Source organism: Ranitomeya variabilis, chromosome 8, assembly GCF_051348905.1.
Source record: "Ranitomeya variabilis isolate aRanVar5 chromosome 8, aRanVar5.hap1, whole genome shotgun sequence".
NCBI classification, from domain to species: domain Eukaryota; kingdom Metazoa; phylum Chordata; class Amphibia; order Anura; family Dendrobatidae; genus Ranitomeya; species Ranitomeya variabilis.
The window spans coordinates 192,491,196-192,514,560 of record NC_135239.1 but is presented as its reverse complement, the minus strand read 5'-3'; the positions used below and the strand labels follow the sequence as shown (position 1 = coordinate 192,514,560).

General features: G+C 45.2%; 1 long non-coding RNA gene across 1 annotated transcript in view; it reads left to right on the top strand.

Moving 5' to 3' along the window:
* The first annotated feature begins 1,203 nt into the window (after positions 1-1,203).
* LOC143788928 (uncharacterized) overlaps positions 1,204-23,365 on the top strand; it is a 170,967-nt gene continuing 148,805 nt past the window's right edge. The window contains exons 1-2 of the long non-coding RNA XR_013218758.1: positions 1,204-1,226; positions 2,264-2,335. This is a non-coding gene — a long non-coding RNA (uncharacterized LOC143788928). The remainder of the gene's footprint in view (positions 1,227-2,263; positions 2,336-23,365) is intronic.

The window sequence follows — 23,365 nt, the reverse complement described above, 5'->3', positions numbered from 1 at the left end:
AAAAAACGCATCCTGCAAAATTGCCTGCAGGATGTGTTTTTTCTCCATAGGCTTGCATTAGCGATGCATTGCGACGGATTGCCACACATTGCATCCGTCGTGCGACGGATGCGTCGTGTTGTGGCGGACCGTCGGCACAAAAAAAGTTACATGTAAAGTTCTTTTGTGCGTCATGTCCGCCATTTCTGACCACGCATGCGCGGCCGGAACTCCGCCCCCTCCTCCCCGGACATTACAATGGGGCAGCGGATGCATTGTAAAACTGCATCCGCTGCTCCCGTTGTGTTTTTTTTGCACACTATGCGTCGGTACGTCGGCACGTCGCATTGCGATGAGCGTCGTATGACGCTAGTGTGAAAGTAGCCTAAAATGATTTGTTACCGGTCAGATGGGATGTGTATCCTCTTCATTTCTCCACCCCGTCTGTCCCTGTTTTCCACAATATTTTAGGGAATAAGAGTATGCGTGCGCCATAGTGCGAACACAGCAAAATACTTCCGGGACATAGTGCGCGGGCGCATGCGCAGTAATGCTTTTCGGCTTTGCCCGCAGTAGGGCAAAGCATACTACGCATGCGCCACCGAAGATTGCATTGCGCACGCGCCAACTATGGTGCACGCATACTCTTATTCCCTAAAATATTGCGGAAAACAGGGACAGACGGGGTGGAGAAATGCAGAGGATATGCCGCCCATCGGACCGTTAACAAATAATTTTAATATCCCGCCAATTTGAGATGACAGGTTCCCATTAAGACCGTGCTTTTTATGTAGCTCGTAATGAATAATGCGCTGTAATATAATGTACAAATTTGTAGTACAGATCTCTAAATGAATTTGTTGCATCTTTGTACTTACCATACAGTACACAGTCATAGATTTGTGTTATGTAGATATAAGCCAATCTATTCTAAAAAAAAAAATGGATTTGTCTCAAATTTCCTAAAAAACTTGAATTCACCAAAATCCAATTTTTTAGTGATTCTATTGTATACAGAAAAAATGGCAACATCCATTTGCTAGATTGCTTTGGAGGTCGGGGAGTTGGTTAAAAAAGTAATAAAAATTGCACTTACTTGTCCTAGACCTGATTCTCAGCTTCCATCCTCTGGTGTTCTCTATGGATATGCTTCCAACCATTGGTCTTCGAACTTCTATTTGGGTCTTCCTGTGCTGACTAGGTCTCGTGCTGTCACGTGGGATGTGAAAATTGTCATTTATGTGAAGGTGAGTAAAAATTTTTATTATTTGTTAACTCTATCTTGTGTCTCCATTTCTTACACTTTGGGTTTGTAGAGAGTTCACAGCTTTGATTCTTTTCAAATCGATTCTGGACTAAACAAATTTGGGATAATTCAGACGAATCGACCCCCAAAAGATTTTTTTTTTAAATTCACTCATCTTTTGTGTTAAAATGTACTACAATTTCTGGTGTAAACTGTAGTACGTTTTTTTTTTTTGCGACAGTAGGCCATGCCCCTCCTTGTTGAGCCCTGTCTACATTTTAAAAATTATAAAAGATAACATTTTTGCAGAATGCACCAGAATTATCAACATTTTTAACCAGAATTTTGGTGCAAGTCACATAATAAATATCCATAATAGTTTTTGAAATTCTTATTCCATTCTGTAGCACTGTGAAGCACAAGTCTTCTCCGAGGATGCCCGTGCCACTCAACTGCAATGGGTTTAGTGTGTTGGAGGGCCATGTGCAAAATGATCTCATCCCTTAACCAAAGCCCTCCCACTTCTTCGATATTAACTGTGTATTTGGTGTAAGACACCGGCCGATAACTACTATGGCTAACAGTTTAATATTTTAGATGTTGTGATGAACAAAGACCATGGCATCTGATTGATTAGACAGAATCGAGGCCTCTGTCTCATCCATTGGACCCCTGCAATGCCCAACCCAATGGGTTCCTGTAATGGCATCAGTTGGCCAATTTGGACATTTGCAATAGGGCTCCACTATCTCTTTGTGATCACCTTAGTGACTCTGTCCATCAGTATTAAACAGGAGTACTGTCTTGAAAAAAAAATTGTATTTGTTTCATTGTTTGCTATTGGATGACTAACAAAATTTTCACTAATAGTGACCTCAACTGATTATGAAATGGTAGCATTAATTACTGAATATCTACAAACTATAATTGGAGAAAATCTATTTTTTGGCACAATGGCCCCATGTGAAGAATACATGATATTGTGCCTCCAATTATGGAAGAATTCTATTTTAATTCAATTGTATTCAATATTTGCAGCTAACGTTTCTTCAACTATGGGATGCTGATGAATAAATAGGAGACTGATTGCTGAATGGATAAGAACACTCAGTAATTATACTTTTTCATTAATTTAATTAGACTTTAATAAATCCCGGTAGCTTGGAAAAGTCAAGATCTTGGGTATTGTACGAAGTCTATTCCCGGCAGAGAATATGTCATGCTCTATACAATGTGAAAGTTGTTTTATTCTGAACGTTTCATTCATTTGTCTTGTCCTGTCTGTCATGCCATATTTTTGTCCATGTCTAGAAGGAAAATGTGGAAGGTCAGCAAACATAGCCAGGTTAATTATGATCTTCGCCCTTACTAACCTCCCTGCCTTAGAAACAAATGTGTTCATCGCTATTTACAGACAGGAGACGTAATGATGGTAATAGAAGGTGAATCTGTGCGATATATTTTAAAGGGAGTAAACAACATCTTCCTCATCTTCGAGGAGCCTGTTATTCCAATTCCTCAGCCTGCAGGCGCACTGTAAATGTTAGGAGACCTTGTTACCAGAATATGCATTTGCGGTAATACAGTAAATAGAAGAGTGGGAGGAGGGGGATGAAGCTGCAGGATGTTTCCAATTTAAATTGGGTTTCCCAAAATTGCAAGATATACCATATTCATTATTGCTAGGTGTCTGATCTTTGGGAATCCAATGATCTCAAAACAGGTTCCAGATCCCAGAGAATGGGACACTGCAGATCCCTGTCTTGAATGTGGCAGAGATGCACTTGCTCAGCATCTGCTCTACTGATTATCAGTGGAACTGCCAGAAATAGTGGAGTGCTGTTCTCAACTTTCTCCAGCAATCCTTTAGATAATGAATGGAGCAAAAGTCAAGCTTACATACCTTTGCTCCATTCAAGACATAGAAACTGTCCGAGGAAAAAAATAGTAGCATGCTCGATTTTCATCCGATATTCGGATCGCACTCAGCTATGCAAAATTGAGTCAAAACTTTATTCTGTAGAATCTTTCAATAAAAAGAGTTTAAAAAAAATCAATGAGTCAATAGAAACCATTGGGCTGCCCTTGGATGACATCTGAGTGCAGTCTGATTTTCACAGACTGAGAGGATGGAGAGGATGGAAAAAACTTTTTCTCCAACTTTTCCACATCTGAGAAAATCGGATCACACTGTGATCAAACTTTGATCAAACACTGACCAGAGTTTGATGAAAGTGTGATTAGCTTATTCAGTTCTAATGTCTGATGAAATAAAATACTGTTGTGTGACCCTAGCTTTCGGTTGTGCTCATACAAGCATAGATTCTTTCATGCGGGAAAATCAGGTCGATTATGTTAATGATGACCCATCCGAAGACTGTATTAATATGTTTGATATTTTTATATGTGCTGCTTTATATTGACAGGTGCCGCCATGGTCGTGGAAGACCATATTTTAAGAGGGAGGAATGTAAGGGGTAAGGGGATGGTAGGGAACCTCACGTGCCCCCTCTCGCTTAGTCAATGTTTGTACACTTACATGCGGCACCTCATTGTTTATTAATGTCATATGCGGTTTCCTAATGTTATTGATGTGATATGTAATGTTTGTATACTGTAATGCTAGAATACGATCTTAGGTAGTATGGGACAATAGTGGTGTAGAATAGAGGGGGGCACATTAGTGATAGAGGACAGCATAGGATAGAATAGGAGGTAGGCAGCACAGGGGTTAAGTAAATGGCAGGGGCAGCACAGAGCAGAGAAGTTTAGTCAGGATACTTCCTGATTAGTGTCAGACACTCAGGCAACCTGCCCACAGGCAGGACGTGTGAGCAGTGATAGAGCAGATGATTATAGTCATAGGGATAAAGCTGCTGTAGCAGTGAAGGGCCCCAGGCAGTGAACAGTGCAGATGGGCACCAGCTGAATAGAACCATCTCCAATCAGGATCCTGGGTCTATGACCAGGGCAGGTGCCACAGAGGAAGTGTTCCTGGCACCTCTTCCCACTGGAGCTGGACAAGGGGCTGATAAGGAGCTGGTGACAGGAAAGAATGGGAGGGACACCAATTGTTCAAAAGATATGACCAAGATTGCCAGGCAGTGGAAGCTGCTAGAAAGAACAGGGCCTGTCTGGATGACAGGGAAAGAAAGGAAGATGACTCTGCATGTGATGTGTGCTGCCAAAGTAAAGACTGTTTTAATGTTCAGTAAAGTTTCGCTTTTGATCGAGAACATGGAGTACAGAGTGATTTATGGGGCTCATGCGTTGGAGACTGAAATAAAAGGGATTGCGGAGACTCCAGCAGCTGAAGTGAGTACAATATTGTGTGCAGAGCTGACAGGACTTGTTGTTTCATCTGTGAGGTGCCAGGGTGTGGGGACAGTACAACCAGTTGCTACAACTATCACCCTGGCTGCCTTACAGAATCTTGGCACCATCCAGGCTGAAAACTGTTTATCCTCCAGACATGGATTATGGCGTGGGACAGAATGATGGACAGGTGAGGGATAATTTTTTTTAATGTTTGCTTTATTACATGAGACGAGGGATTCATTGGAATTAGGCATTAGGTGAGTATAGCTGTGTTTGTTATTTATAAATAAAAAGGTAAAAGTGTTTTGTTTCAAATAAAAGACTTTATTCTTGCTGCATGTTTATTTACAATATAACTATAGGAATAGTAATGGATAGGTGTCTTATAGATGCTTCTCCATTACTAATCTGTGGGCTTGATGTCACCTGACAATAAAAAGGTGACATCAACCCAATAAATATGCACCCCACTTGCCACCACAACAGGGCAATTAGGAAGAGCCCGGCAAATCGATGTGTCCTTTCTAGGCAGCTGCGGGCTGCTATTTTTAGGCTGGAGGGGCAAATATCCATGGCCCCTTACCAGCCTGAGAATACCAGCCTCAGCTGTCTGCTTTAGTTTGGCTGGTTGTCAAAAACAGGGGGGACTCCACGTTGTTTCTTTAAATTATTTATGTAAATAAATAAAAAATATGGTGTGCGATCCCCTGTATTCTTGATAACCAACCTTAATGAAGCTGCCAGCTAAGGATTGCAGCCAACAGCTGTGAGTTTTGCCTGGCTGATTATCAAAAATACAGGGGAACTCAAGCCATTTTTTTATAATCATTTATTTACAGTGTAAGCGCCAGCTGATGAATACTCAGATCAGCTGCTCCTGCTCTCACTGCTATTAGTGGCAGCAGGCGTCCACTGATGGGATCAGTAGTCCCATCAGCTGACACCAATGACAGGAGATAAACTTCATACCTCTGACCACAGCTGCACACTCACACTGTCTTTTGACATAAGTGGTGTTTGCGGTGCTGTCATGCACATGACAGCATGGCAAACACTGGAAATTCAGCCCTTATTCAAGTGAATGGGGTTCGGGATCGGGTCCGTGTACCGTTCTGGTACCCGAACACAAACTTTCTGTAACTGTTCGGCCATACCCACTGGACCTGAACATTCAGGTGTCAGCCCATCTCTAGTGATGTGCGGATCTACCAAGATTCAAACTAGTTAAATTGTGTGGATTTTACTTAGAAATTTTAATTGCAGTTATTCAATGCAAAATAAATGTTTCAGCCAGCACTCAATTCTTTAGTATAAAAAAGGCTTAGACTAAGGCTAAGACTAAAGACTGCTAAAAGTCAGAAACACATTGCCTGTGCTAATTTATGCAATTTTGCTGCCAATATTTACATTTTTAAGCTACATTTTACCAAACCACTCCAGGTTGGATGATTTTTAACAGGAAGAAAATAAAGTCTTACTTTCTTATACTAAAGAAACGATTGCTGGTTTAACCTGTGGATTGTTGTGCTACAGAGAGGAATTGCCGTGCATTGGGCAAGTGAGCTGATTAATGTTCTCCAAATACAAAATTAATGTTCCTTCTTATGCACAGGGGTCTATCCAGACCCCAGAACATAAAAGATAGAAGATGTAAAAGAAGGTAAAAAATATATATATATTAATACTAACCCATTGTTCTTCTGTCCCATCACCCTTGTAGCCCCCATCCAGTCCTTCGTGACCCTTCGCATCCATTTCACCATGTGGATCCTCTTCGGCCTTTTTAATCCAGGCTAGGACTTCTGGCTTGACAGGCCAATAGCATCCTTGTGCTCTGTATAATTATTTGGCGATGCATGTCATAATGTCATGATGGCACACAGGGACAATAAGTGGACTTGGGATCATGAAAATTATACAGAAATCAATTTAAGAATCTCAATTTACCAGATTTAAAGGGAATCTGTCACCCCATTTTTGGCCTATAAGCTGTGGACACGGCCATCAGGGGCTTATCTACAGCATTCTGTAATGCTGTAGATAAGCCCCCGATGTAACCTGAAAGATAATAAAAACAAGTTAGATTATACTCACCCCAGGGGCGGTCCCGGTGCGGTCTGGTCCGATGGGCGTCGTGGTCCGGGTCCAACGCCTCCCATCTTCATGCGATGACGTCCTCTTCTTTGCTTCCTGTCGTGGCTCCTGCACAGGCGTACTTTATCTGCCTGTTGAGGGCAGAGCAAAGTACTGCAGTACACAGGCGCTGGGCCTCTCGGACCTTTCCCGGCACCTGCGCACTGCAGTACTTTGCGGGGCAGATAAAGTACGCCTGCGCAGGAGCTGCGGCAGGAAGCAAGAAAGAGGATGTCATCGCATGAAGATGGGAGGCGCTGGACCTGGACCGCGACGCCCATCGGACCAGACCACACCGAGACTGCCCCTGGGTGAGTATAATCTAACTTATTTTTCTTATCTTTCTGGTTACATTGGGGGCTTATCTACATCATTACAGAATGCTATAAATAAGCCCCTGATGGTGGTGGCCGCAGTTTATATGCCAAAAATGGGGTGACAGATTCCCTTTAAAGGGTTAGTAGCAGCTATTTAAGGTATTCCTTTTCAATAGAGGATAACAAATTAATCATTGTGAGTTCAACTGTTAGGACCCCCACCAATCCCCATCATGCACACCTCCATTCCATTCATTCTGTGTGGAACTGCAGGAGGCAGCAAAATGCATAGAGAAAAGGTGTGCATGCGATACTTACTCTCTACTGAGGTGGGGCTCTACAGAGTCCCATTCTTGAAACAGGTGTAGGTGCCAATGGTCGAACCCCCGACAATCAATCTTTTATTGATAACTTATTGATTGATACAACACCATTAAGCTGATTGCAATAACATGTATGCTTGGCACAACCCACTTACGCTTGCTGCAAACGTTCATGGACTGTGAGCTGCACACTATTTAGTTTTGCAGTTATTCCTCCCAACTCCCCCATAAAAATTAAAACTCAGTTTACAGTTGTGATGAATTCAGAGAGTGGAGTAAATTGCATTCAGACCCCTTTGGAGATGGCTTATCTCCCCTGAGAACAAAAGGATAGGCCATTAAAATTCAATAAGCCTGGTTCTTGGATCACCCTCATATGCATAAGATAGTTGACCGGTCCCAAATTCTCAAATTGATGGCTTGGTCCCATTGCAACGAGTGCATTCCGATAACTTTTTTCTTATGTGCATGTCAACCTGCACTCTTTTTAGTTTTATATAATAATTGCATTTCCCTGGGTTGTCTTTAAAGGAGTTGTTTTGGATTTTTTCTTACTTTCCCTATGGGGCTAAGCACTTTTCGACAGGTAGTTGCCAACAACCTCCCTGTGCTGCAGTGCAACGATCATGATCTCTCCTGGCTCAGAGTGATCACAGACCACTTCTGCCAGCGAATCTTCTGCTTCCTGTTACATCACGTCAAAAGAAGAGATCCTCCACTCTGCTTTGTTGAAGGAGCATCACTGTCAGTGTCATATTGATTGACAGCTGGCTGCCTCCTACGTTAGGCTGAGCCAGGAGAGATCGTTGTAGGGCAGCACAGGTAGATAGTTAGTATCTACTTGCCGATGGAGGAAAATATCACAATATTATGTAGTACGCATCTATTGTCTCACTAGCACCATCACCAAAGTGGAGGATTTGCTCTGTCGACGGAGCATCACTACCAGTGTCATGTTGATTGACAGCTGGCTGCTTCTTGTGTTAGGCTGAGCCAGGAGAGATCGTTGCAGGGCAGCACAGGCAGATAGTTAGTATCTAATTGCCGATGGAGGAAAATATCACAATATTATGTAGAACACATCTATTGTCTCACTAGCACCATCACCAAAGTGGAGGATTTGGTCTGTCGACGGAGCATCACTACCATTGTCATGTTGATTGACAGCTGGCTGCCTCCTGTGTTAGGCTGAGCCAGGAGAGATCATTGTAGGACAGCAAAGGCAGATAGTTAGTATCTACCTGCCGATAAAGGAAAATTTTGAAACGAAGTCCTGAATAACCCTTTTAAGTTTCCTAAAATTTTTAGTCAAAAATAATAAAAAAGAAAAAAGTTACATCAGTCAAATAAAAACTTCACCACGAAACTGGAATACAAGAGATCATGACTCAATGAAGGAAAAATAATCAAATCCTGCACAATGTCGGGGAATCTTGCAGGAAACTCAGAACAACCTGTATTTTAGATAGCTGGAAACCTTAATCAAAGCCAGAAAGCACTGTACCCTGAGGCTAGCAGACACATATATAGCAGATTGTATGAAAAGACCTCGGGAATCTGAAGAGGAGAAAAGCACAGGAAAAGGACAAACAGCGAGCGAGAACATGAGATGAACAGAGATGAGCTGAAAATAAGCTGCTTGGAATTTCAAACACAGTGCGTGAGAAATAGTGTCAAAGTGCGGAGCACGCGGAGCGATCTAAACGGAGAGCCGCACAGATATATGCAAAGACTTATTAAAAAGGGAATGAACAACACGCTTGACGTTCCTGCTTGTAATATATAATGCAATTTCAATTACCGCTGTTAGTGAGATAATAGATGTGTACTGCATAATATTCTGATATTTTCGAGTAAGTATGGCAAATTTACAAGCACAGCTAATATAAAGTTATTTTTCTAATAATGCTCAGTAAACCATATGGGCATAAGTCATTTTGCGCCTAGCCTAATTTCTCTGCATATTTGCATTTATTAACATGAATGGAAGCTTATGCCGCTTTCCAAGCCAAGATAATCTCAAGCATTGTTCTTTTGGAGGATTTTATTACAATGAGAATTAAAGCATATCTGTCTCACACACACAAGTACATCCAAACATGTGAACCATTGTGCCATGAAGAACTAATGCCCAAGGCAAAAAACATGAACTTTCGCCCTGTGCCTCAGCATGCGGAGTCCACAGAGTTGTGCCATTTAAAGTCATAAGTACTTAAAGGAGTTGTCCACTTTATTTTTACAAATGTGTTGTAGGCATGATTTTGTGGCAATTATTGTAGGTCCTTCAAAGACTGCACAGTAATGATTAGCAAGCATGCTCGAATAAGGTGTTATCCAAGCACTCTCTTGTCCTAATCGAGTATTTTTGGCGTGCTAGAAAAAATGCTGCTCGAAAACCACAACACATGCAGGGATTGCCTGTGAGACATGCAGCCGTGACGACTCGAGCATTTTTTTGAGCATGCCAAAAATATTCGATTAGGTCACAAGCACTCTCGCTCATCAATAGTGCACAGCTCTACTGTACTCAAAATGACTGCTGATGGGGGGACATGTGACAATTTAAAGGGGGAAATTGGCCTACATCTAATTCAGCACCCCTAAACACCTTACATAGGGATCCTTGGGTGTGTGCACATGTGTAGGCTCAAATTGCTTTCACTCTCAGACTTCATCCTGTCGTATCTTGGAGCAAATTGGGACCCTTTGTTTTAGTGAAAAATGAGCCAGGAATTATTAATAAAATAAACTCTTGTTTATTAGGTATTGAAACTATATACAACTTAAATACTTCTTTTTCAGAGGCACAAACATTTCAGTTGCAGATGGTGGCACATAACTTTTGACGAACGTGACTGCAGAACAACAGGTTACGTAGAGGTCCTCCAACTTGCCAGTTCGGGCCCACACAGGTGGGTTAATTTGTTTTGCTGCGACCATTGCACTCTGCACTAACCTCTGTAGACTATATTATGGAGCTCTTCCAACTGCAATACTTTATGGACATGACCCAGCCTGGCTGATCCCATATTCCTTTACAAAAACCATCAGATCTGGCTAACACTAAGATTCTTGCTGAAAGTCTCTTTCTGTAGATGCCCCAACTTGCCTGCTATGAGGAGAAACTGCCATCTTTGTTGCTTGATAAGGAAGGATCTTACTACTGTAAGGAGGTTGCTTTCCCTGCTCCTTGCCTGGAACCACTTAGTCAGACAGCTGGGTTGCTGGGGGGAAGACTTTCTGCCCTGGACAGAGGGGACCAGGGGACTGCTGGGAAAGAGAGGTGTGGTCAGAAAAGAGCGGGAGAGCAGAGAGAAAGCAGCGCGCCAAAGAGAGGGCAGGTTGCAGCGCCGCGCTCCCCTAAAAGTAGTGCTCCCCGTGAGGGCACTGAGGCTGAGATACCCACCAGAGTGAAGGCTGGATGTGGGGGTGTAGATTTGGAAGCCTCCAGAATCAGAGACAGTGACTGTGCAGCTCTGGTGACCGCAGTGACAAGCAAAGAATCCCTGGTGATCGCAGTGACAAGCAAAGAATCCCTGAGTGTGATAAGTAACTACCCAGTGTGTGTGTGACAGCGTTTCAGTTTCACTTTGAGAAGAACAGATTGCAGAGAGACTTAACCCCGGACTTTCCAGGAGACACAGAAGAGACTTCAGGATCTCAAGCCCTGCTGGTGACTGTATCCAAATTGGGAAAAGGACCCTCCAGCCAGGACCTCCCTGGGTTGATAAGTTACAAGAACACTCGTTAACCCTTTGATTCCGCTTAACTGTTTACTGTTTTACTTGACTCTATTAACCCCATTTACTCCCTGCGAGGAGAATTTTACCCCTGTTAATAAATCCCCTTCAACAGTTGGTCTGTCTGTTCCGTGGTGACATACGCAACCCTGCACTCTATTACACTTGGCGTAGTTGGCAGGATGTCACACGGTAGCGCAGAAGGGGCAGACCAAGCAGTTGAGGGAGGCCCCAGGTCTAGCATTTCCCTGGGAGCCATGTTAGCTAACCTGCCAAAATTTTCAGGGAGTAATGTCATGTTGTGGGGTTGGACGGAGCGCATCCAAGGGATGATGCGGATGTATCCTATGACACCGGCTCTGCAGGCGGAAATAGCTGTGATGGCCCTAGAGGGGGATGCATGGGACTCTGTTATGCTAATAATAATAATAATAATCTTTATTTATACAGCGCCAACATATTCCGCAGCGCTTTACAGTTTAACAGTTTCAAACACAAAAGTCATAGGTAACAATGTTAACAATACAGCAATAAATCAAAATAAGACTAGCTAAGACCCCCCCAGGCGAGAGATACCCTGGACAAAGTATTACGTATACTTGAGGAGACGCATGGGGACCCCACTGACGTAGGGGAGCTGCGCATGCGACTGTTCCGCCGGGTACAAAGAGAGGGGGAGACCGTGACGCAATATATGAACGCACTGCAGGAGCTTCATACTGCCATTATACGGAAGGACGGCATAGGTGTGGGGTCAATTGACGTTGTACTACGAGACCAACTGGTGACAGGCTTGCAAGATGTATTGATGAAACAGGCCCTGCGAGAGCGCATGCGTGTAAAGCTAGATATGACTTTCTCTGAGGTCGGGAGTGAGGCACGCACACGCGAGCAAGAGCAATGGGTGGTAGTGCCAGTGGGAAAGGTATGGAGCAGGGAGGTAACAGCCCCTCAATGGGTAGAAGGCTTGAAGAAGGAGGTTAAGCGAGTCCGTGAGGAGGTGGCTGAATATAAGAAGATCCCTGCTGCAGAGTACAGCCCTCCGGTGCGAGAAAGAGAGACTGCCCTCCAAAGTGAGACTAGTGCCGCTCGGCGAAGAAGACTGCCTAGATGCTACAACTGCGGAGCACCCAGTCAAAACGAAGAGGAGGCGATGTGGACCCGAGATTCCCAGCTGAAGATAAGAAGAATCTGGGAGGAGATTGAGAGTCTGGGGAAAGCCCTTTCTGCCGTTCTGGGGACCAGCGGCATATCCCGAGGTGACATGCGGGAGCCGCCAGAAAGAGTTAGAGGAGAGGTGCGCAGCATGAAGGCGGTTTTGGTGGTGGCCCCAGAGTGTAACCCCGTAGCCTGGGGTGAAGAGCAACCGCAGATGAAAGATGTCCCCTGCCGAGGTCGACGATCCAGACTGAAGCGCCCTCCAGACAGACGCAGACGTGAGTGCTGGACGTGCAGAAAGGTGGGACACATGTCCAGACATTGCCCTACCCGAGAAGAGCGGTGGCAGAGATCCGCTCACCCCTCTGAGGGTCCTGCTAACTGGAAGGAACGTTGCCCCTGGAGGGAATGGTACGGCAGGAAGAGAAGAGTTCCACCTAGGACAAGACAGTACCACCGTGTCGGATGCCAAGGAGAGGTGGAGAAGGTGTCAAGCATCTCTGGTGAAATGACTGTGCTGTCCCAACGTGTAAAGGCGAACCTGGTGGATCTACGGCCTGGGTGTGAAGGTTTTGTTGGTGAGACTCAGTCCGGAGGAAAGAAAGTGACGTTCACTCGAGAAGACCACCAAAGTGCTTTACTACCCTGTCCAGCACGAGTTCCTGAAGAAGGAGAGAAAGTGCCAAGTGTTCCTGCGACACTCGTTTTCAGCGTCCGAGCCGATGAGAAGGAGGAACCACTGATGTTGTCCCCTGAGGTGAAGAATGTGCTGGCTGTCAGCTCACCAGTTCCTGATCGGACAGGGGAAATTGTTATGATCCCAATGGTAGAGGATCTCAGGGTTTTCAGCAAAGTCTGCAAACATAAAAAACTAGCTCATAGGGAGGTGGTAACTGAGCTGACCGCATACCTGATCCTAACCCACAACTAATAGCAGCCGGGGAACGTACCTACATTGGTTCTAGACGTCTCGCGCCAGCCGGAGAACTAACTACCCCTTTCAGAGAAAATCAGACCTCACTTGCCTCAAGAGAAAGGTACCCCAAAGTAAAGACACGCCCCCAACAAATAATAACGGTGAGGTAAGAAGAAAGGACAAACGTAAGTATGAACTAGATTCAGCAAAGAGAGGCCCACTATATAATAGCAGAAATATAGAAAGCGGACTTATGCGGTCAGCGAAAAACCCTACAAAAATATCCACGCTGAATATCCAAGAACCCCCACACCGACTAACGGTGTGGGGGGAGAATATCAGCCCCCTTAGAGCTTCCAGCAAAATCAGGAATCACATTATGAACAAGCTGGACAAAAAACAAAACAATACAAATGAACCAAAAATAAGAAAGCAGAACTTAGCTTATCTTGCAAAAATCAGGACCAGTAGACAGGAGCAACCAGACAAGGACTGATTACATTGATGCCAGGCAATGGACTAAGAATCCAGGAAGTTTAAATAGGAACACCCAGGGTCTAACGAACCAGATGACTACCAACCTGGGGAAAGACAATCCAAGGCTATACCGCTAGTGACCACAAGAGGGAGCCAAAAAGTATAGTTCACAACAGTACCCCCCCTTTAAGGAGGGGTCACCGAACCCTCACTACGACCACCAGGGCGATCAGGATGGGCAGCGTGAAAGGCACGAACCAAATCGGCCGCATGAACATCAGAAGCAACCACCCAGGAATTATCCTCCTGACCATAGCCCTTCCATTTGACCAGATACTGAAGCCTCCGTCTAGAGAGACGAGAATCTAAGATCTTCTCCACCACGTACTCCAACTCGCCCTCAACCAAGACCGGAGCAGGAGGGTCAAAGCAGGAGGGTCAACAGCAGGAACCACAGGCACAATGTACCGCCGCAACAAAGGCCTATGGAACACATTGTGAATGGCAAACGACACAGGAAGATCCAAACGAAAAGACACCGGATTAAGGACCTCCAATATTCCATAAGGACCAATAAAGCGAGGCTTAAACTTAGGAGAGGAAACCTTCAGAGGGACATACCGAGAAGACAACCAAACCAAATCCCCAACACGAAGTCGGGGACCCACACCGCGGCGGCGGTTGGCAAAACGCTGAGCCTTCTCCTGTGACAACTTCAAGTTGTCCACCACATGATTCCAAGTCCGCTGCAACCTATCAACCATGGAATCCACCCCAGGACAGTCAGAAGGCTCAACATGACCTGAGGAGAAACGAGGATGAAAACCAGAGTTGCAGAAAAATGGCGAAACCAAAGTAGCGGAACTAGCCCGATTATTGAGGGCAAACTCAGCCATTGGCAAAAAGGTCACCCAATCATCCTAATCCGCAGAAACAAAACATCTCAAATAAGCCTCCAGCGTCTGATTAGTTCGCTCCGTTTGGCCATTAGTCTGAGGATGAAAGGCAGACGAGAACGACAGATCAATGCCCATCTTAGCACAAAAAGATCGCCAGAATCTGGACACAAACTGGGATCCTCTGTCAGACACGATATTCTCAGGAATGCCGTGCAAACGAACCACATTCTATAAAAACAAAGGAACCAGATCGGAAGAGGACGGCAACTTAGGCAAGGGCACCAAATGGACCATCTTGGAAAAACGATCACACACCACCCAGATGACAGACATTCCCTGAGACACTGGAAGATCTGAAATGAAATCCATGGAAATGTGTGTCCAAGGCCTCTTCGGGACAGGCAAGGGCAAAAGCAACCCGCTGGCACGAGAACAGCAAGGCTTAGCCCGAGCACAAGTCCCACAGGACTGCACAAAAGAACGCACATCCCGTGACAAGGAAGGCCACCAAAGGAACCTAGCCACCAAATCTCTGGTACCAATAATCCCAGGATGCCCTGCCAACACCGAGGAATGAACCTCGGAAATAACTCTGCTGGTCCATTTATCAGGAACAAACAGTCTGTCAGGTGGACAAGGGTCAGGTCTACCAGCCTGAAATCTCTGCAACACACGTCGCAAATCAGGAGAAATGGCCGACAAGATTACTCCCTCTTTAAGAATACCAGCCGGCTCTGAGACTCCAGGAGAGTCAGGCACAAAGCTCCTAGAGAGAGCATCAGCCTTCACATTTTTCGAACCAGGCAGGTATGAGACCACAAAGTCAAAACAGGAGAAAAACAATGACCAACGAGCCTGTCTAGGGTTCAGGCGTTTAGCAGACTCGAGATACATCAGATTTTTGTGATCAGTCAAGACCACCACATGATGCTTAGCTCCCTCGAGCCAATGACGCCACTCCTCAAATGCCCACTTCATGGCCAACAACTCCCGATTACCAACATCATAGTTCCGCTCAGCAGGCGAAAACTTCCTCACGCACTCATTCCACTGAGTAAGCACGGACCATTTCCGAAATTTTTGGCAATACACTTCAGCTTCATCCTGGCCCTGAGAGATAGCCAGCAAAGCTTTCTCTGCCTGAATTTCAAGATTGGGCTCCTCATAAAGCAATCCGAGCGCCAGAAAAAACGCATCAATATTTGCCAATGCCGGATCTCCTGGCGCCAATGAGAAAGCCCAATCCTGAGGGTCGCCCCGCAAAAAGGAGATAACAATTTTAACTTGCTGAGCTGAGTCTCCAGACGAACGAGGTCTCAAAGATAGAAACAATTTACAATTATTCCTAAAATTCCTAAATTTAAATCGATCTCCAGAGAACAGCTCAGGAATAGGTATCTTAGGCTCTGACATAGGACTGCTAATAACAAAATCCTGAATGCCCTGCACTCGTGCAGCAAGCTGATCCACACTAGTAATCAGAGTCTGAACATTCATGTCTGCAGCAGAGCTTCAAGCCACTCAGAGATAAAGGGGAAGAAGAAAAAAAAAAAAAAAACTCAGAACTTCTTTTCTTTTAATCCCACTTCTGCAATGCATTAACTATTCACTCGGCCTGGCATTCTGTTATGATCCCAATGGTAGAGGATATCAGGGTTTTCAGCAAAGTCTGCAAACATAAAAAACTAGCTCATAGGGAGGTGGTAACTGAGCTGACCGCATACCTGATCCTAACCCACAACTAATAGCAGCCGGGGAACGTACCTACGTTGGTTCTAGACGTCTCGCGCCAGCCGGAGAACTAACTACCCCTTTCAGAGAAAATCAGACCTCACTTGCCTCAAGAGAAAGGTACCCCAAAGTAAAGACACGCCCCCAACAAATAATAACGGTGAGGTAAGAAGAAAGGACAAACGTAAGTATGAACTAGATTCAGCAAAGAGAGGCCCACTATATAATAGCAGAAATATAAAAAGCGGACTTATGCGGTCAGCGAAAAACCCTACAAAAATATCCACGCTGAATATCCAAGAACCCCCGCACTGACTAACGGTGTGGGGGGAGAATATCAGCCCCCTTAGAGCTTCCAGCAAAATCAGGAATCACATTATGAACAAGATGGACAAAAAACAAAACAATACAAATGAACCAAAAATAAGAAAGCAGGACTTAGCTTATCTTGCAAAAATCAGGACCAGTAGACAGGAGCAACCAGACAAGGACTGATTACATTGATGCCAGGCAATGGACTAAGAATCCAGGAAGTTTAAATAGGAACACCCAGGGTCTAACGAACCAGGTGACTACCAACCTGGGGAAAGACAATCCAAGGCCATACCGCTAGTGACCACAAGAGGGAGCCAAAAAGTATAGTTCACAACAGGAAATGGAGCAGCTGTGTGAGACAGGGCGTGTGGCTGAGAAGCCCTGGGAAATGATGCCCGCAGAGTCCGGCGCAGATGACAAAGAAGCCGGCCTGCATGGTCTTAATTCATCTGACTCAAGCTTCAACTAGAATGCTCCTGTCAAAGAGAGGGGGAGCAATGGAGAAGAATTGCTTGTACTAAGCCCCCAAACTGAGGAGCCCGAGCAAGAAGTCCCTACAGTTTCCAATAACGACAAGGAAGAGGATGAATCATCTACACAGACATCTGCTAGCGGCAAAGCTAAGAAGAAGAAGAAGAAGAAAAAGAAGAAGACAGCAGCAGTTGATGAAGCAGAGAAAGCATATCTCAACCTGACTGATGAGCAGCTCCTAGACCATTTAGTCTGTGAGTATGTACAAGAAGAAAGGCAGAAGAAGATGCGAGAATCGCAGGTATCTGACTCCCCTCCAAAGAACAAAGAGAAGCACGAAGAGTCCTCGCCCGTGGAATGGCGAGCTTTAAGAGAGGGGGGATGTAAGGAGGTTGCTTTCCCTGCTCCTTGCCTGGAACCACTTGGTCAGACAGCTGGGTTGCTGGGGGGAAGACATTCTGCCCTGGACAGAGGGGACCAGGGGACTGCTGGGAAAAGAGAGGTGTGGTCAGAAAAGAGCGGGAGAGCAGAGAGAAAGCAGCGCGCCAAAGAGAGGGCAGGCTGCAGCGCCGCGCTCCCCTAAAAGTAGTGCTCCCCGTGAGGGCACTGAGGATGAGATACCCACCAGAGTGAAGACTGGATGTGGGGGTGTAGATTTGGAAGCCTCCAGAATCAGAAACAGTGACTGTGCAGCTCTGGTGACCGCAGTGACAAGCAAAGAATCCCTGGTGACCGCAGTGACAAGCAAAGAATCCCTGAGTGTGATAAGTAACTACCCAGTGTGTGTGTGACAGCGTTACTACAGAGAGACTGTCAGCCTGGTGCACAGAGGCTCTTGCAGCAGCGAAGGAGACTGTGCTATTTCCTGGTTTCTAGGGTTGAGCGACTTTCATTTTTTTAAGATCGAGTAGGGTTTTGGGAAACCCGATTTTGTCCAGAGTCGAGTCGAGTGCAGTCGGCCGATTATCGCTAAAAGTCGGGGATCGACCGAAACACGAAACCCAATGCAAGTCAATGGGGAAGCATAGTCGGCAGTGAGTGGAGGCCAGGAAAACACCTACAGTGCCCATTTTAATGCCAAAAACATCCATTCTTGTTTCTGAAGCTTGCCAATCTTAATTAACTGTATAATAATAGTTGGGCATAGGGAATTGGGGGAAAGTTGTGGGGGGAGTAGGGCTGGCTCAAGTTTTTCGTGGGCCCAGGAAATGCGGACTACGTCACGGCGGTGTTGCAGGGAAAGGTAAGTATTTAAACGTTGCAAGTGCTGTGATCCTGAGCAAGCAGGGGGGGGCCCACTCGTTCGCATTGCCACTGGCACAGGGCCCCTCAAAGTACGGCGGTGTGTTTGCATGGCGGGGGCGCCTCCCACCAGCAGCGACACTTTTGCGTACTCTGAGGGGCCCTGTGCCAGTGACGTCGCCAACGAGTATGCCCCCCCACCTGATGAAGGAACCTGCACTTTCATCTGCACCTTCCTCTTTGTCCCTGTGTAAGGTGGTATAACATGCGGGAAGGGGAACCTTACTTTCAGCAGGGTCAGATTCTGGCTGTGTAGAGTACAAGGGGAATGTAGTGGTCTAGGTCAATGTACCAGCAGACTCATTTAGCAGTGGCTGGGCAATGGGCAGGATGAGGAGGAAACAGATATAGGGCCAAAGAATAAAGTAGGCTACATGCAGTTCAAAATTGGTAACAGGACTAAACAGGCGGCATTGCTTTGTTCAGTGGAGTAGCAAACCCAAGAGCAGCAGACACTGTTTCAAGGGCCTAACCACACTAGTAGGCCAAATGCAGTTTAATATCTGATAGTATAGGGCGAAAGCCAGAATGTGGAAGCTCAGCTTTGTTCAGTTGAGGACAACACCAGGGAGGGGCAGACACCTTTAGTAGGCCGGAAAAGCCTATTGCATTTTTTAAAATGGTAATTTGGAGCAGAAGGTTGAAGCTCAGCTTTATTTAGTTGAGGACAACACCAGGCAGGGGCACACAGACAGACACCTTTAGTAGGCCGGAAAAGCCTATTGCATTTTTTAAAATGGTAATTTGGAGCAGAAGGTTGAAGCTCAGCTTTATTTAGTTGAGGGCAACACCAGGGAGGGGCAGAAGCCGTTAGTAGGCCCTAACCACCATTTTTTTTTTTTAAAACCACTTAATGAGAGCCGGAAGGTTGAAGCTCAGCTTTATTTAGTTGAGGACAACACCAGGCAGGGGCACACAGACAGACACCTTTAGTAGGCCGGAAAAGCCTATTGCATTTTTTAAAATGGTAATTTGGAGCAGAAGGTTGAAGCTCAGCTTTATTTAGTTGAGGACAACACCAGGGAGGGGCAGAAGCCGTTAGTAGGCCCTAACCACCATTTTTTTTTTTTTTAAAACCACTTAATGAGAGCCGGAAGGTTGAAGCTCAGCTTTATTTAGTTGAGGACAACACCAGGCAGGGGCACACAGACAGACACCTTTAGTAGGCCGGAAAAGCCTATTGCATTTTTTAAAATGGTAATTTGGAGCAGAAGGTTGAAGCTCAGCTTTATTTAGTTGAGGACAACACCAGGCAGGGGCACACAGACAGACACCTTTAGTAGGCCGGAAAAGCCTATTGCATTTTTTAAAATGGTAATTTGGAGCAGAAGGTTGAAGCTCAGCTTTATTTAGTTGAGGACAACACCAGGGAGGGGCAGAAGCCGTTAGTAGGCCCTAACCACCATTTTTTTTTTTTTAAAACCACTTAATGAGAGCCGGAAGGTTGAAGCTCAGCTTTATTTAGTTGAGGACAACAGCAGGCAGGGGCACACAGACAGACAACTTTAGTAGGCCGGAAAAGCCTATTGCATTTTTTAAAATGGTAATTTGGAGCAGAAGGTTGAAGCTCAGCTTTATTTAGTTGAGGACAACACCAGGCAGGGGCACACAGACAGACACCTTTAGTAGGCCGGAAAAGCCTATTGCATTTTTTAAAATGGTAATTTGGAGCAGAAGGTTGAAGCTCAGCTTTATTTAGTTGAGGACAACACCAGGGAGGGGCAGAAGCCGTTAGTAGGCCCTAACCACCATTTTTTTTTTTAAAAACCACTTAATGAGAGCCGGAAGGTTGAAGCTCAGCTTTATTTAGTTGAGGACAACACCAGGGAGGGGCAGAAGCCGTTAGTAGGCCCTAACCACCATTTTTTTTTTTTAAAACCACTTAATGAGAGCCGGAAGGTTGAAGCTCAGCTTTATTTAGTTGAGGACAACACCAGGCAGGGGCACACAGACAGACACCTTTAGTAGGCCGGAAAAGCCTATTGCATTTTTTAAAATGGTAATTTGGAGCAGAAGGTTGAAGCTCAGCTTTATTTAGTTGAGGACAACACCAGGCAGGGGCACACAGACAGACACCTTTAGTAGGCTGGAAAAGCCTATTGCATTTTTTAAAATGGTAATTTGGAGCAGAAGGTTGAAGCTCAGCTTTATTTAGTTGAGGACAACACCAGGGAGGGGCAGAAGCCGTTAGTAGGCCCTAACCACCATTTTTTTTTTTTAAAACCACTTAATGAGAGCCGGAAGGTTGAAGCTCAGCTTTATTTAGTTGAGGACAACACCAGGCAGGGGCACACAGACAGACACCTTTAGTAGGCCGGAAAAGCCTATTGCATTTTTTAAAATGGTAATTTGGAGCAGAAGGTTGAAGCTCAGCTTTATTTAGTTGAGGACAACACCAGGCAGGGGCACACAGACAGACACCTTTAGTAGGCCGGAAAAGCCTATTGCATTTTTTAAAATGGTAATTTGGAGCAGAAGGTTGAAGCTCAGCTTTATTTAGTTGAGGACAACACCAGGGAGGGGCAGAAGCCGTTAGTAGGCCCTAACCACCATTTTTTTTTTTTTAAACCACTTAATGAGAGCCGGAAGGTTGAAGCTCAGCTTTATTTAGTTGAGGACAACACCAGGGAGGGGCAGAAGCCGTTAGTAGGCCCTAACCACCATTTTTTTTTTTTTAAACCACTTAATGAGAGCCGGAAGGTTGAAGCTCAGCTTTATTTAGTTGAGGACAACACCAGGCAGGGGCACACAGACAGACACCTTTAGTAGGCCGGAAAAGCCTATTGCATTTTTTAAAATGGTAATTTGGAGCAGAAGGTTGAAGCTCAGCTTTATTTAGTTGAGGACAACACCAGGCAGGGGCACACAGACAGACACCTTTAGTAGGCCGGAAAAGCCTATTGCATTTTTTAAAATGGTAATTTGGAGCAGAAGGTTGAAGCTCAGCTTTATTTAGTTGAGGACAACACCAGGGAGGGGCAGAAGCCGTTAGTAGGCCCTAACCACCATTTTTTTTTTTTAAAACCACTTAATGAGAGCCGGAAGGTTGAAGCTCAGCTTTATTCAGTTGAGGACAACACCAGGCAGGGGCACACAGACAGACACCTTTAGTAGGCCGGAAAAGCCTATTGCTGCATTTTTTAAAATGGTAATTTGGAGCAGAAGGTTGAAGCTCAGCTTTATTTAGTTGAGGACAACACCAGGGAGGGGCAGAAGCCGTTAGTAGGCCCTAACCACCATTTTTTTTTTTTTTAAAACCACTTAATGAGAGCCGGAAGGTTGAAGCTCAGCTTTATTTAGTTGAGGACAACAGCAGGCAGGGGCACACAGACAGACACCTTTAGTAGGCCGGAAAAGCCTATTGCATTTTTTAAAATGGTAATTTGGAGCAGAAGGTTGAAGCTCAGCTTTATTTAGTTGAGGACAACACCAGGCAGGGGCACACAGACAGACACCTTTAGTAGGCCGGAAAAGCCTATTGCATTTTTTAAAATGGTAATTTGGAGCAGAAGGTTGAAGCTCAGCTTTATTTAGTTGAGGACAACACCAGGCAGGGGCACACAGACAGACACCTTTAGTAGGCCGGAAAAGCCTATTGCATTTTTTAAAATGGTAATTTGGAGCAGAAGGTTGAAGCTCAGCTTTATTTAGTTGAGGACAACACCAGGGAGGGGCAGAAGCCGTTAGTAGGCCCTAACCACCATTTTTTTTTTTAAAACCACTTAATGAGAGCCGGAAGGTTGAAGCTCAGCTTTATTTAGTTGAGGACAACAGCAGGCAGGGGCACACAGACAGACACCTTTAGTAGGCCGGAAAAGCCTATTGCATTTTTTAAAATGGTAATTTGGAGCAGAAGGTTGAAGCTCAGCTTTATTTAGTTGAGGACAACACCAGGCAGGGGCACACAGACAGACACCTTTAGTAGGCCGGAAAAGCCTATTGCATTTTTTAAAATGGTAATTTGGAGCAGAAGGTTGAAGCTCAGCTTTATTTAGTTGAGGACAACACCAGGGAGGGGCAGAAGCCGTTAGTAGGCCCTAACCACCATTTTTTTTTTTAAAACCACTTAATGAGAGCCGGAAGGTTGAAGCTCAGCTTTATTTAGTTGAGGACAACACCAGGGAGGGGCAGAAGCCGTTAGTAGGCCCTAACCACCATTTTTTTTTTTTAAAACCACTTAATGAGAGCCGGAAGGTTGAAGCTTAGCTTTATTTAGTTGAGGACAACACCAGGCAGGGGCACACAGACAGACACCTTTAGTAGGCCGGAAAAGCCTATTGCATTTTTTAAAATGGTAATTTGGAGCAGAAGGTTGAAGCTCAGCTTTATTTAGTTGAGGACAACACCAGGCAGGGGCACACAGACAGACACCTTTAGTAGGCCGGAAAAGCCTATTGCATTTTTTAAAATGGTAATTTGGAGCAGAAGGTTGAAGCTCAGCTTTATTTAGTTGAGGACAACACCAGGGAGGGGCAGAAGCCGTTAGTAGGCCCTAACCACCATTTTTTTTTTTAAAACCACTTAATGAGAGCCGGAAGGTTGAAGCTCAGCTTTATTCAGTTGAGGACAACACCAGGCAGGGGCACACAGACACCTTTAGTAGGCCGGAAAAGCCTATTGCATTTTTTAAAATGGTAATTTGGAGCAGAAGGTTGAAGCTCAGCTTTATTTAGTTGAGGGCAACACCAGGGAGGGGCAGAAGCCGTTAGTAGGCCCTAACCAAAGTTGAAGGCCAAATGCAGTTTAATTTCTGATACTATAGGCCGAAAGCCAGAAGGTGGAAGCTCCGATTTAGACAGTGGAGGACAATTTGAATTAGGGACTGCAGACAGACTTAGTAGGCTGTCCCCTGTGGACCATGCATCCACCACATTAACCCATTGCGCCGTAATGGACACGTAATCTTCCGTGGCCATGCCTACAGGTCCATGCGTCTGTTGTCAGGTGCACCTTTGTACTCACAGATTGCCAGAGTGCATGGACAATGCGGTCTTCTACATGCTGGTGGAGGGTTGGGATGGCTTTTCTCGCAAAAGAAGT